Raw genomic sequence first — 11,925 nt, 5'->3', positions numbered from 1 at the left:
TTTTGACGTTCTTTATATCCATGCGTAGGTGGAGACGTACTCTACAACTTTCGTTTAGACTCCGTCGGCTAATTTTGACTTTATTTTTAAAGTTATATTTTTAACAGGCCGGGACAGGATTGGTCCGTTAAAATCTCATAACTTCTTTATCCGATGTCCATTTTCGTCTGTCTTTTTATCGTTACGCTACTAATAACGAGATATTAGATTCTTGTTTAGGTTGTGTCGGCTAAAAATCAATCGATCTAAAATTCGAATTTCGGGCTGTACACCGCTAATCCGAAACTTCGAAAAATCATAACTTCTGCATACGAAGTCAGATTTGGGAGTTCTTTTTATCGATGTTCTTAGTTTAACATATTCTACGACTTTTGTTTAGAGCGCTAAGGGTAAATCTCTCTCTATCATAAATTTACTATTTACGCTTCCCGGCGCCGTGCCGGTTCCGACGCGAAACTTCGACGGGTCATAACTTCTTCGTTATAACTCGGATTTCGACGTTCTTTATATGTACGGAAACCTTGTGACATATTCTACAACTTGGTTAAGATTATTTATTCTAAATAATCTTTTTGTCGAAAAAATCGTTTTTGACCCCTATTGCCTTTAAATTGACTAGCTCGGATCTGCGGGCGTTACAATTATCTCCCCCTTAGGATGATTACGTCCCGGAATCATAAACGAAAAAGGGCTTGTATAATGACTCCATACGTCATCTCTTCATCCTAGGTAATAATTATAACTTTTATATTCCTTCAAGTCTATCTCTTAGACTCATTGACTGTAAGCAGTACTCGATCGTGCACCTGCTCTCTACCTCAGGCTAGACTTTAAATTATGACCTATCATCATGTGATGCATGTTTAGACTTAGGTCTCTTAGAGTTAAATTCTAAAATAGACTATGCCTTCCTTCATGTTCTAATATGATATAATCACACTTTAACATGTAGCGTTTCTGGCTACCAACTTCTTTAAGAACGAACGCGATACTTCTATTGATCGCTTTGATTTCAATTGTTTGGTTTAAGTTGGACGCTACATTGAACTTGGTTCCCTGAACCACACAACATACTCATCGTAGTCGGACTCAATTTGGTATGACCACTAGGATCAGAAATCAACAATCTTTTTAGTCATTATCGAAACGATGGTAATGACATACTTGAAAAAAATGAAATCAACTACTAGCTTCTTGGTAACCTTGTGACTTTCCCCGATCCAAGTGTGAGTCCTGTGCTTCCGGTAGTATAGGCCTCTACTACCATTCACACCTACTCATACTCGTCCTAAGTATTGTCTCGCAGTTTTCCAAGTCACCATGCAGCAATTCATACAATCATTCAACACATCAGATAACAAAACGAATGTTTTATATCATTTCTTGAAACGATTACATAGGTGTTCAAGTTCACCCTAGACTATGCCTCTACTAGGCTACATCATACGAAACTATGACTACTGCATAATCCGATCCTCGGGTAAGAAGTCCTCATTCTTGATTCCTCGCATGGTTCTCTGTTTCGTCGAGGATCATGTGCCCTTGGCCTTGGTGGCGTTTCTGGTCTTGCTGCTTTATTTTTCCTTGGGCAGTCTCTGGACATGTGCCCCTTGCCTCCACATCCATAGCATACTTTGTCATTATGCGTGCAGCCTTTGGAATAGTGACCAGTCCTCCTACACTTGTAACAAGTCACTTCTTCGTTGCACTTTCCACCATGCTTCTTCTTGCATCTATCACACCATCTTGCTTCACCTCCATTTGCTCCTCCAAGCTTTGAGAATTTGCTTTCCTTGTTCGGCCTCGAAGATCCTTCAAATTTCCGCTTCTCTCCTACCTTATCTTTTTCTAGACCCTTTTCTCTTATCTGGGCCTCTACGTTCTTAGCTGCCCTAACAGCTGCTTTCAAGGTAGTTGTCATTTTGACCATTGGGCCAAAGTCAGTGGGCAGCCCGTTAGCAAACCTATCAATCTTGGAGAGTTCAGTAGGCACCAAGTAGGGGAATAGCTTCATCCTCTCAGTGAATGCGGTGGCATACTCATCAACACTCATCTTTCCTTTCTTCAGGTTCTGAAACTCGTTGTTTAGGTCTATCAGATCTATCTCCGAACAGTATTGCATTTTCAACTGTTCCAAAAACTCTTCCCACGACATCCTTAAGGCTTCTCCTCGTGGCATCGTATCTACCAATAGCTTCCACCAGCTCAAGACTCCAGTTTTCAGCAGTCTTACTGCGAAGACAGTCTTCTGTTTCTCGTTACAGCTGCAGCTCTCAAACACCATCTCCATCTTAGAGATCCAATCCATAATCTCAACCGGCTTCGGGCTTCCTGAGAGACTTGGTGGTTTCGCACCCAAGAAATTCTTTTACATCCGCCCATCCTTGTTGTTTCTCCCTTCTGGGTCATCCCTTTGCTCACCTTGAGTCCCTACTTGACTCACTTGGCGGCTGTAGTTCCCTTCCTCAGATTGCTCGGGAACTGGCTCCGTCGGTTCAACATGTACGGTAGGTTCGTCCCTGTTCAACATTTGTCTCATTTCTTCCCTTTGTTCAGCTAACATAGCCCGAATCATGGCTTGAACTCCAACCATGGTGACTGGCTCAGGCGCAACTTCTTCAACAACAAGTATTTGCTGAACCACTGGGGGTTGGTTTCGGTTCCCATTCGCATTTACGTTTCCGCTACGGGTTCTTTCCATCTTGATCTCTACACCGAATAAGGTGAATCTAGATCTTAATTTAGGATTGACGTCTTAAATCATCCTTATCACCCCGAAACGTTTATATGCTAGTTCTAATATCGTAATTAAACGCTTAGAATCCTAAACACATAAGGTTTCCAGATCCGGTCGGCAACAGACCATAGATCCGAACAAATCATATCATGCGCAAAGCATTTAGCACATAAAAGCAATTTAGGTATTATTCCTAAAATAAGCTAGTGCTCACACCTCACAATCATTGCTTAGCATTCTAAGTTTAAGTCTAGAAATAAATCCATATTCCTAGTTCTCTTAAACTAATGCTCTGATACCAACTGTGACATCCCCAAAATCACGGCCAGAAAAGACCGATTTTTTTGTTTATGCTTTATAAAAATCAGAGTACTTCATTTTATAAAAAGGTTGCGGAATTTGTTCCCAGAAAAACATGGTAAATACGTTATTAAAACATTTTCGAAGAAACGTATTTATTTCATTTTAAAATGTTTGGGATGTCATCGTTAATACCGAAACATAAGCATAAACAGAACTTACAATGATTTACACTAGTGATCTATATCTCTTTTAAATCTCTCAGTGTAATGTCACTTCACTTCGTCACCTGTGATATACATAAACTGAGTGGGTCAAGTTGGGAAACCTGGTGAGTACATAGGGTTTTCAACCCACAATAATATAATTACTATGTTCAATCAAACAATCAACCCAATTACCCATCCCCATTATCTTCTTTACTCTTTAAGGATTTAACCTAAGAGTCATCTATCCTGCATTCGTTTATTCCGAAGTCCCTTACCTCCAGGGTTATAGGACTGACACTAAATCCATAGCTGCCAATGTTCATTCATAAAGCACTAATTCCATAGCTGCTATGGTCTATTCATCAGGTATTAAATCCATATCTACCAGTCTTTATCTAATAGGTACTAAGTCCATAGCTACCAATGTTCAACAGGTACTAAGTCCATAACTACCAATTCCCAACAGGTACTAAATCCATAGCTACCAACGTTTAACAGGTACTAAGTCCATAGCTACCGGTGTTTGTCCCATAGGCACTAAGTCTATAGCTGCCAATGTATCATCTTCTATCTCTCATCATTCATCTACCCATCTCATACCCAACATATTTGTATATATAAAATACGTATACAGCTTAAATTCTTTAAAACATGTATAAAACGTTCATCAAGCATAGACAGCAAGTATTCAGATAATATGCACACATAGCACGTAGTTTATATAAAATACTTCATATCTATGTGTAAGATGAAAGGGACTATGCACTCACCTGAGAAGGTGGTGACTCGGTACTCGGACAGCGCTTCGAAACCTAATATTATCACCACTAGATTTTAGTCTAATATTACCGTCACTAATTATTAGTCTTATTATTATTATTATTATTATTATTATTATTATTATTATTATTATTATTATTATTATTATTATATAAGCATTTAAACAATACTTTCCAACTACTATGTACAGACAGGGGTCAGACATAAAACACCGGAGGGCAGGACCATTTTGGCGTATAGCACTTCTGAAATCCAACAACCCTATGCGGCCCTTTAAACCAGATTCCCCGTACCGCGAGTAGTTAAAAGATATTATAACGACACTTATATAAGTCATAATAATAGCTCAAATATTTATTATAAATTTATAATAACAATACTAATTTTAAATATAAACTATATTTAAAATAGGGTAAGCATAACTTACTTTCAAGGGGATTTTAGCTAGGAGTCGGGCTCTGCAGGGGCAGAACTTCGTCGCTGAATCTTTCTAAGAAAGATTCGTGCAGCGCTTCAGCGCTCACCTTACTATACTAAAACTACAGAAAGAGAAGTCGAATCACGAGGGACCGAAATGCTCGGGGGATAAGGAGAGAAAGACTCTTGAATCAAGAGAATGGTGCAAGAAATATGAGAGCCCAAGGCTCTTATTTATACTAATTGAATTTTCAAAAACTACCCTCCATAATTACTTAATGACCTTTTAGTTATATAAATAACTAAACACCCCTCTATAATACTATTTTAAATGGATTTAATGATATTTGTACTAAACTAATGTCGAAAGAACTCAACATTAGTCTTATAATGACCGCATCGTCGATACCTTTCTAATGATATATACATATGTATATATATGTGTACGTATACATGATTTATACTTTATTTTAATACGTAAATATGCTATTATAATTTGTAACTCGTTCATACGAACTCCGTTTTTGACGTTCTTTATATCCATGCGTAGGTGGAGACGTACTCTACAACTTTCGTTTAGACTCCGTCGGCTAATTTTGACTTTATTTTTAAAGTTATATTTTTAACAGGCCGGGACAGGATTGGTCCGTTAAAATCTCATAACTTCTTTATCCGATGTCCATTTTCGTCTGTCTTTTTATCGTTACGCTACTAATAACGAGATCTTCGATTCTTGTTTAGGTTGTGTCGGCTAAAAATCAATCGATCTAAAATTCGAATTTCGGGCTGTACACCGCTAATCCGAAACTTCGAAAAATCATAACTTCTGCATACGAAGTCAGATTTGGGCGTTCTTTTTATCGATGTTCTTAGTTTAACATATTCTACGACTTTTGTTTAGAGCGCTAAGGCTAAATCTCTCTCTATCATAAATTTACTATTTACGCTTCCCGGCGCCGTGCCAGTTCCGACGCGAAACTTCGACGGGTCATAACTTCTTCGTTATAACTCGGATTTCGACGTTCTTTATATGTACGGAAACCTTGTGACATATTCTACAACTTGGTTAAGATTATTTATTCTAAATAATCTTTTTGTCGAAAAGTCGTTTTTGACCCCTATTGCCTTTAAATTGACTAGCCCGGATCTGTGGGCGTTACAAGTATGGTGATAAATAAAAGGTGTTTTATTTATATTCATAGGTTTTGATACCATATTAGATTCAATTATTCTTGTGTTTCATTTTGCATGTTTTGACTTCCAGAATAAACTAGGTTATTCTTCCGGAATGACTAAGTTATGCAAACCATCCATAGTCGGTCATATGCTGGAAGTAGATATGAATCAAGACTGTCATGGGTTGGATTGTAGAGGTCCAAGTTGGTGGAAAAATTTGTGCTACAACACTCATGAGTGCTCATAAGTTTTGAGTATTGGATTGGATTCAACCCGCGCTCATTGGAATCACTTCATGGATTTTATCACGAGTGATCATGAGATGATAATATCTTATATTCTTCAAAACTAGAGATATGAGTTGTTACTATAAGTTGATAGTATATTGATTGCACGAAAATGCATTGTAACTCGATGTTATAAAACGTGCCTTTTTATATGATTCAACAAGTACCAGAACAAGCCATATGAGTCAAAGTTTATCTATTCCTTTTACCTTCGAGATAAAAGCAATATCTGTGGGCCCCTCGATGATTTAGTGATGACACATGTGAGTGCTTGGCCAAGCCAGGACTGATTTGATTTGTTCAATCAGTTAGTCATCATGAATCGGAAATCGGGAAACAACAGATGGACAGAGAAAATGATTTACAATCCATGTCTCAGTCCATATGATATCTAGAATGGAGGAATGTATGATCACTTATCTAATGGACAAGTCATTGTCAACGGTCAGAGATCATCGACAAGGTCAGAGTTCGACAAAAGCTTTTGAGAGCTATGATTTTCAGTTGGTTCTTGAAGTCATTCTCAATAATAGTTTTAGACTTATCCTAGTGGGAGACTGTTGGATTAATGTCTAAGTCCATAACTATAATTGGTAAGACTTGACCCGACTCGGCATGGTCCATTTGGGTTGCATGGCATCATGCACTTGGATACACTATAATGAGAGAAATAACACTTAAGGTTGATTACTATATTATAAGTTCTAATATATAAATAGGATTATTTAATTAGTATTGATCAAGAATTAATCTAGAATTAATTAAGTGATCAAAAGAAGACTAATTAAATATATGGGTTGATTGTGTAAATCATCCATACTTGTATAGTGGGCTAATGCTCCATGGATAATCAAGTTGGGCTAAAACCCATAGGATGGTCCATGGATGCTCCATGGTGTATTTGAACCCATGGATCCAAGGAAATAGAAGGCCATGACAATTAGGGTTTACCCTAATTGTAACAACTATATAAGATTATATTCTTTGGGAAAAATCGGCCACTATGAATAATAAGAAAGGGCTAGCCAATTTTAGGAGTGTTCAAGTTTCTCTCAAGTTATTCCTAGTGTATTTGGTGTTGTGTGAACCATTGAGGTGTCACACTTGAGGCACTAGGCACTCAAGCTTCATGAAGACATTCTACATCAAAGAGGTATGTATTCTATCTTGTTATATTCAATATTTTGTATGCTAGATTAGGATAATACCTTGGATGTTCATAATTGCATGTATAATAGAGAAAACATAGATCCAAGGTATTTAGGGTTGTATGTGCACCATAGGATGTTGTAGTATACTAAAACCCAACAATGCTGTGGCATTTCATTTCGTGATGAAATGTTTCCCGCTCTTTGGCATGCATCACATTCTTTGACATATTGGGCAGCATCTTTAAAAATTGTCGGCCAATAAAACCCAATATCAAATATCTTCTTAGCGGTGTAGTGTGCTCCATGATGTCCTCTAGTGGGCCCGCTATGACAATGCTCCAAAAAATTTCGGCTTTCATTTCTGAATATACATCTTTGCATGATTCCATCCGCGCAACTTCGGAAAAGATATGGCTCATCCCAAAAGTAATATTTTATTTCTGAAAATAATTTCTTCTTTTATTGGTGGGTAAGATCTTTTGGGATGTACTTGCTAGCTAAGTAATTAGCTATGTCCGTGAACCATGGCTCTTCCCCCGTGGTCACCATAATGTACTTGTCCGGAAAGTCATATCCAACTTTATCTTCTTCCAATTGCGGGTTTTCAAGCCTTGATAAGTGGTCGGCTGCCACACTCTCCATTCCTTTCTTATCGCGTATCTTGATGTCAAATTCTTGTAGAAGTAGAACCCAACGTATCAATCTTGGCTTGGCATCCTGCTTGGCAAACAAATACTTGATAGTAGAGTGGTCAGTAAAAACAGTGGTTTTAGATAATTAGATAAGGGCGGAATTTGTCAAAAGCATACACCACAGATAGTAATTCTTTTTTGGTGGTGGTGTAATTCTCTTGGGCTTGATTTAAAGTCTTACTTGCATAATAAATGGGTCGAAAGTGCTTATCAACCCTTTGACCAAGGACAGCTCCTAATGCAAAGTCACTAGCATCACACATTATTTCAAATGGTAAATCCCAATTCGGGGCAATAATGATCGAGGCATTAGTTAATTTTTCTTTCAAAAATTCAAAAGCCTCTAAACACTCTTTAGTAAAATTAAATGGTGCATCTTTTAAAAGCAATTGTGTTAGAGGTCTAGTTATTTTAAAAAAATCTTTTATGAAACACTGGTAAAATCCCGTGTGACGTAGAAAACTTCTAATGCCCTTCACATTAGTTGGCGGAGGTAATTTGGCAATTGTGTCTATTTTTGCCCGATCCACTTTAATTCCCAATTTGGAAACTTTGTGGCCTAAAACTATACCCTCCTTGACCATAAAGTGACATTTTTCCCAATTAAGAACTAAGTCGGTTTTTTTACACCTTGCAAGCATTAAATCAAGGTTAGTGAGACAATCATGGAAGGAAGATCCAAAAACAGAAAAATCATCCCTAAAGACTTCCATTAATTTTTCCACCATGTCGTGGAATATGGCCGTCATTCACCTTTGAAATATCGCAGGTGCATTGCATAACCCAAAGGGGATGACAGGCAAAAGTTCCACGTGGGCAAGTGAAAGTGGTATTTTCTTGGTCCATAGGGTCTATGGGTATTTGGAAATAACCTGAAAATATGTCTAAGAAACAATAATAACAATGGCCCGATAATCTTTCTAGCATTTGATCAATAAAAGGTAAGGGAAAATGGTCTTTATGAGTGGCATTGTTTAGATTTCGATAACCGATGCACAGTCACCAACCGGTTACCATTCGTATCGGAATAAGCTTGTTCTTCTCGTTGGTTATGACCGTCATCCCTCCTTTCTTGGGCACCACTTGGACAGGACTCACCCACGGACTATCGGAAATAGAATAAATGATCCCTGCATCTAAGAGCTTGACTACTTCCTTCTTGACCACTTCTTGCATGTTTGGGTTCAATATTCTTTGGTGTAGCACAACCGGCTTTGCTCCTTCCTCCAGGTTAATCTTGTGAGAACAATAAGAGGGGCTTATTCCCTTGAAATCGGTAATGCCCCATGCTATGGTTCGCTTTCGCTTCTTCAAGACTTGAACTAATTCTTCTTTTTCAGATTTAGAGAGGTCAGAAGCTATTATAACTGGTTTTTGATGACCATCTTCGAGGAAGGCATACTCCAAGTGATCTGGTAATGTTTTGAGCTCTGTTTTTACGTTCTGCATGTTGTACTCGCCGAGTACAGGTAAGGGACTCGGCGAATCTTTTGCAGAATTTACGAATTCTCTGGTTTCTTCAAATGGACTCGGTGAGTAGATCAGGTCTACTCGGCGAGTAGCTTGCTCATAATTTTTCACTAATTCTTCATAATCAGCTTCTTCCAATAGTCTCTCAAATTCCAGTAGGTCTTTTTCAGCATCAAATTCTTTATTAAAGATGATGGTGGACTTGTTTGGTTCTTCATTATCCCATTCCTCCATCAATTCATCAAACATGTCAATTGAAAACGCCGTGTCATCACTATTCCTCGCATGCTTCATAGCTTGATCAACCCCGAAAGTGACTGAATCATCCCCCACCCATAGAGTAAGCTCTGAGTCTCTCATGTCCACTATAACACTTGCTGTGTTAAGGAAAGGTCTTCCAAGGATGATCAGGACTTGAGGATCCGCTTCCATGTCTAGAGTTATAAAGTCTGCGGGAAATACGAACTTGTCCACCTTTACCAATTAGTCCTCACATATTCCTCTTAGAGATGTGACTGTTTTATTTGCTAAGTGAATTGCCATTCAAATTGGCCTTGGTTCCGGGAGATCCAATTTCTTGAAAAATGAATAAGGCATGAGGTTCACACTTGCTCCCAAATCAGCCAAAGCATGAATGGTAGCCAAGTTACCGAATTGGCAAGGCAAAGTCAAGCTTCCCGGGTCACCCTTCTTCTTTGGTAGTTTATTTAACATGGCAGCTGAGCATTTTTCATTAAGAACTACCTCTTTTACTTCCTCCATCTTCTTTCTATTGGTTAGAAGCTTCTTGAGGAATTTGGCATATTTTGGCATTTGCGCAACTGCTTCGATGAATGGTATGTTGATTTGAAGAGCTTTTATATGGTCAAGAAACTTCTGGTATTCCTCTTCCTGCTTTTCTTGCTTAGCTCGGGCTGGATATGGCATTGGAGGCTGAAAGGGCTTTTCAAGAATCTGACTTTTCGGGTTAGGCAATGGACTCGTCGAGTCCATATTCTGGACTTGGAGAGTAGGGTCTGTATCATGCAGATTTTAATTTTGGCCTTGTTTTTATGCATCCTCCTTTTGCAACTCCTTGGGCACTTCAGTCTGAATAGGGGCTAGAGGAGTAATTATCTTCCCACTTCTTGTTGTCACTATATTTATGCGCATTCCTTGTGGGTTATTTTCGGTCTTGTTAGGAAGTTCTCCCGGTGATCTTTGATTGATTTGTTGAGCAAGTTGCCCCAACTGTGTTTCAATGTTGTGGATGGATGCTTGTTGGTTTCTAAGCATTGTTCTTGTTTCTTGGATTGCAGCATCATGATCATTATGTCTCTTTTCTTAAGCAGCTACAAACTTGGTAAGCATCTCCTCCAAACTTGGTTTCCTTTCTTGTGCCGGCTCCTCCTTTTGGTAAAAACCTCTTCCTTTTTGTTTGTACTTTTCCTCCTTAGCCTTTTTGTACTCATCATAAGGGAGCCACTCTTTCTTTGGTTTTCGCCGATCTTCATCATATCGGTCCCCACTTGAGTAGCACACTTGCACCTTCTTATTGCCATTTTCATCCAAGTCACAATCTCTAGTAAGATGAGGCCCATTGCAGTTCTCACAACCCACCCGAATAGCATGTATCGTTTGATCCATTTTGTCCATCCTCCTATCCATGGTTTTCAATATAGCCATGACTGCTGACAAATCTTCTGAAGCTGCATACGCTACCCCCCTTGTCACATCATTTCCTGGATTATGGTATTCTCTAGAATGCTTAGAGAATTCTTCAATTAGTTGCTTTATCACTGTAGGTTCCTTCTTCTTGAGTGGACCTTACGAGTCAAGTAATTGCCTTGTTGTAACATTTACTCCATCATAAAACATGGAGACTTCTTGTTGACTATTAAGGTCATGATGTGGGCAATTCCTTAGTAGGCTCTTGTACCTCTCCCACGCTTCATATAGTGACTCTCTAGCTTGTTGTTCAAAGTTGGCTATGGCTTTCTTTAGCTTAGATATCTTGGATGGTGGGAAGAATTGATCAATGAACTCTTCTTTCATATGGGCCCATGTACTGATGGATCCGGGGGGCAATGACTTGAGCCAATCCTTTGCAGCACCCTTCAATGTAACCGGAAGCATGCGAAGTAGCTGAGTTTCCCGAGGCACGTTTGGAACATTGAAATAATCAGCTACATCATTAACTTCATCCAAGTGTTTGCAAGCATCTTCGTGGTGTTTGCCGGTGAAGGTGATCTCCTTAAGTTGAGCAAGGATGTGACCCTTGAGCTCAAAAGTAGCAGTTGCGGGAATTGCGGGTTGCACAAGTCCCGGGCCAGTGTCATTGCGTATCCTCTTCTTCCATTCCCCCATGGGAATTTCATCGATGTTAGCCATGGTAATAGCTAAATCATCACTGGAATCGGAGTCGTGCCCGTATGTAGGTTCTTCTTCTTCCTCGGTTTCGTACTCGATGTCTTCTTTGATCGGGTCTTCGCTTGCTAAAGAGGCGTTGGATGCTCCTGATTTGCTGGTCTTCTTCTTCCCAAAAACAGTCTTAAAGTTAGATAAAGGTTGCTTGTTAGGTGTATTCGGGCTTTCCACGTCTTTGCCTCTGTTCTTTCTCAATGCAGATTCTGGGTCTTCAAAAGGGGGTACCAGCGGAGTGTTGGATCCTCTGGTCATGAAAATCCTGCAATAAAACAAGAAAAACACGTAAAAAGAACAAAAAAT

General features: G+C 39.0%; 1 non-coding gene across 1 annotated transcript; it reads left to right on the top strand.

Moving 5' to 3' along the window:
* The first annotated feature begins 11,098 nt into the window (after window positions 1-11,098).
* On the top strand, window positions 11,099-11,205 carry LOC145013581 (small nucleolar RNA R71). Its single transcript, XR_013665131.1, has one exon. It is a non-coding gene; the product is annotated as a small nucleolar RNA R71 (small nucleolar RNA).
* The last annotated feature ends 720 nt before the right edge of the window (window positions 11,206-11,925 follow it).

Source organism: Lactuca saligna, chromosome 8 (genome assembly GCF_052625555.1).
Source record: "Lactuca saligna cultivar CGN05327 chromosome 8, ASM5262555v1, whole genome shotgun sequence".
Lineage (NCBI taxonomy): Eukaryota > Viridiplantae > Streptophyta > Magnoliopsida > Asterales > Asteraceae > Lactuca > Lactuca saligna.
The sequence above is the reverse complement of the archived record's forward strand: the minus strand, read 5'-3'. Positions and strand labels throughout refer to the sequence as shown.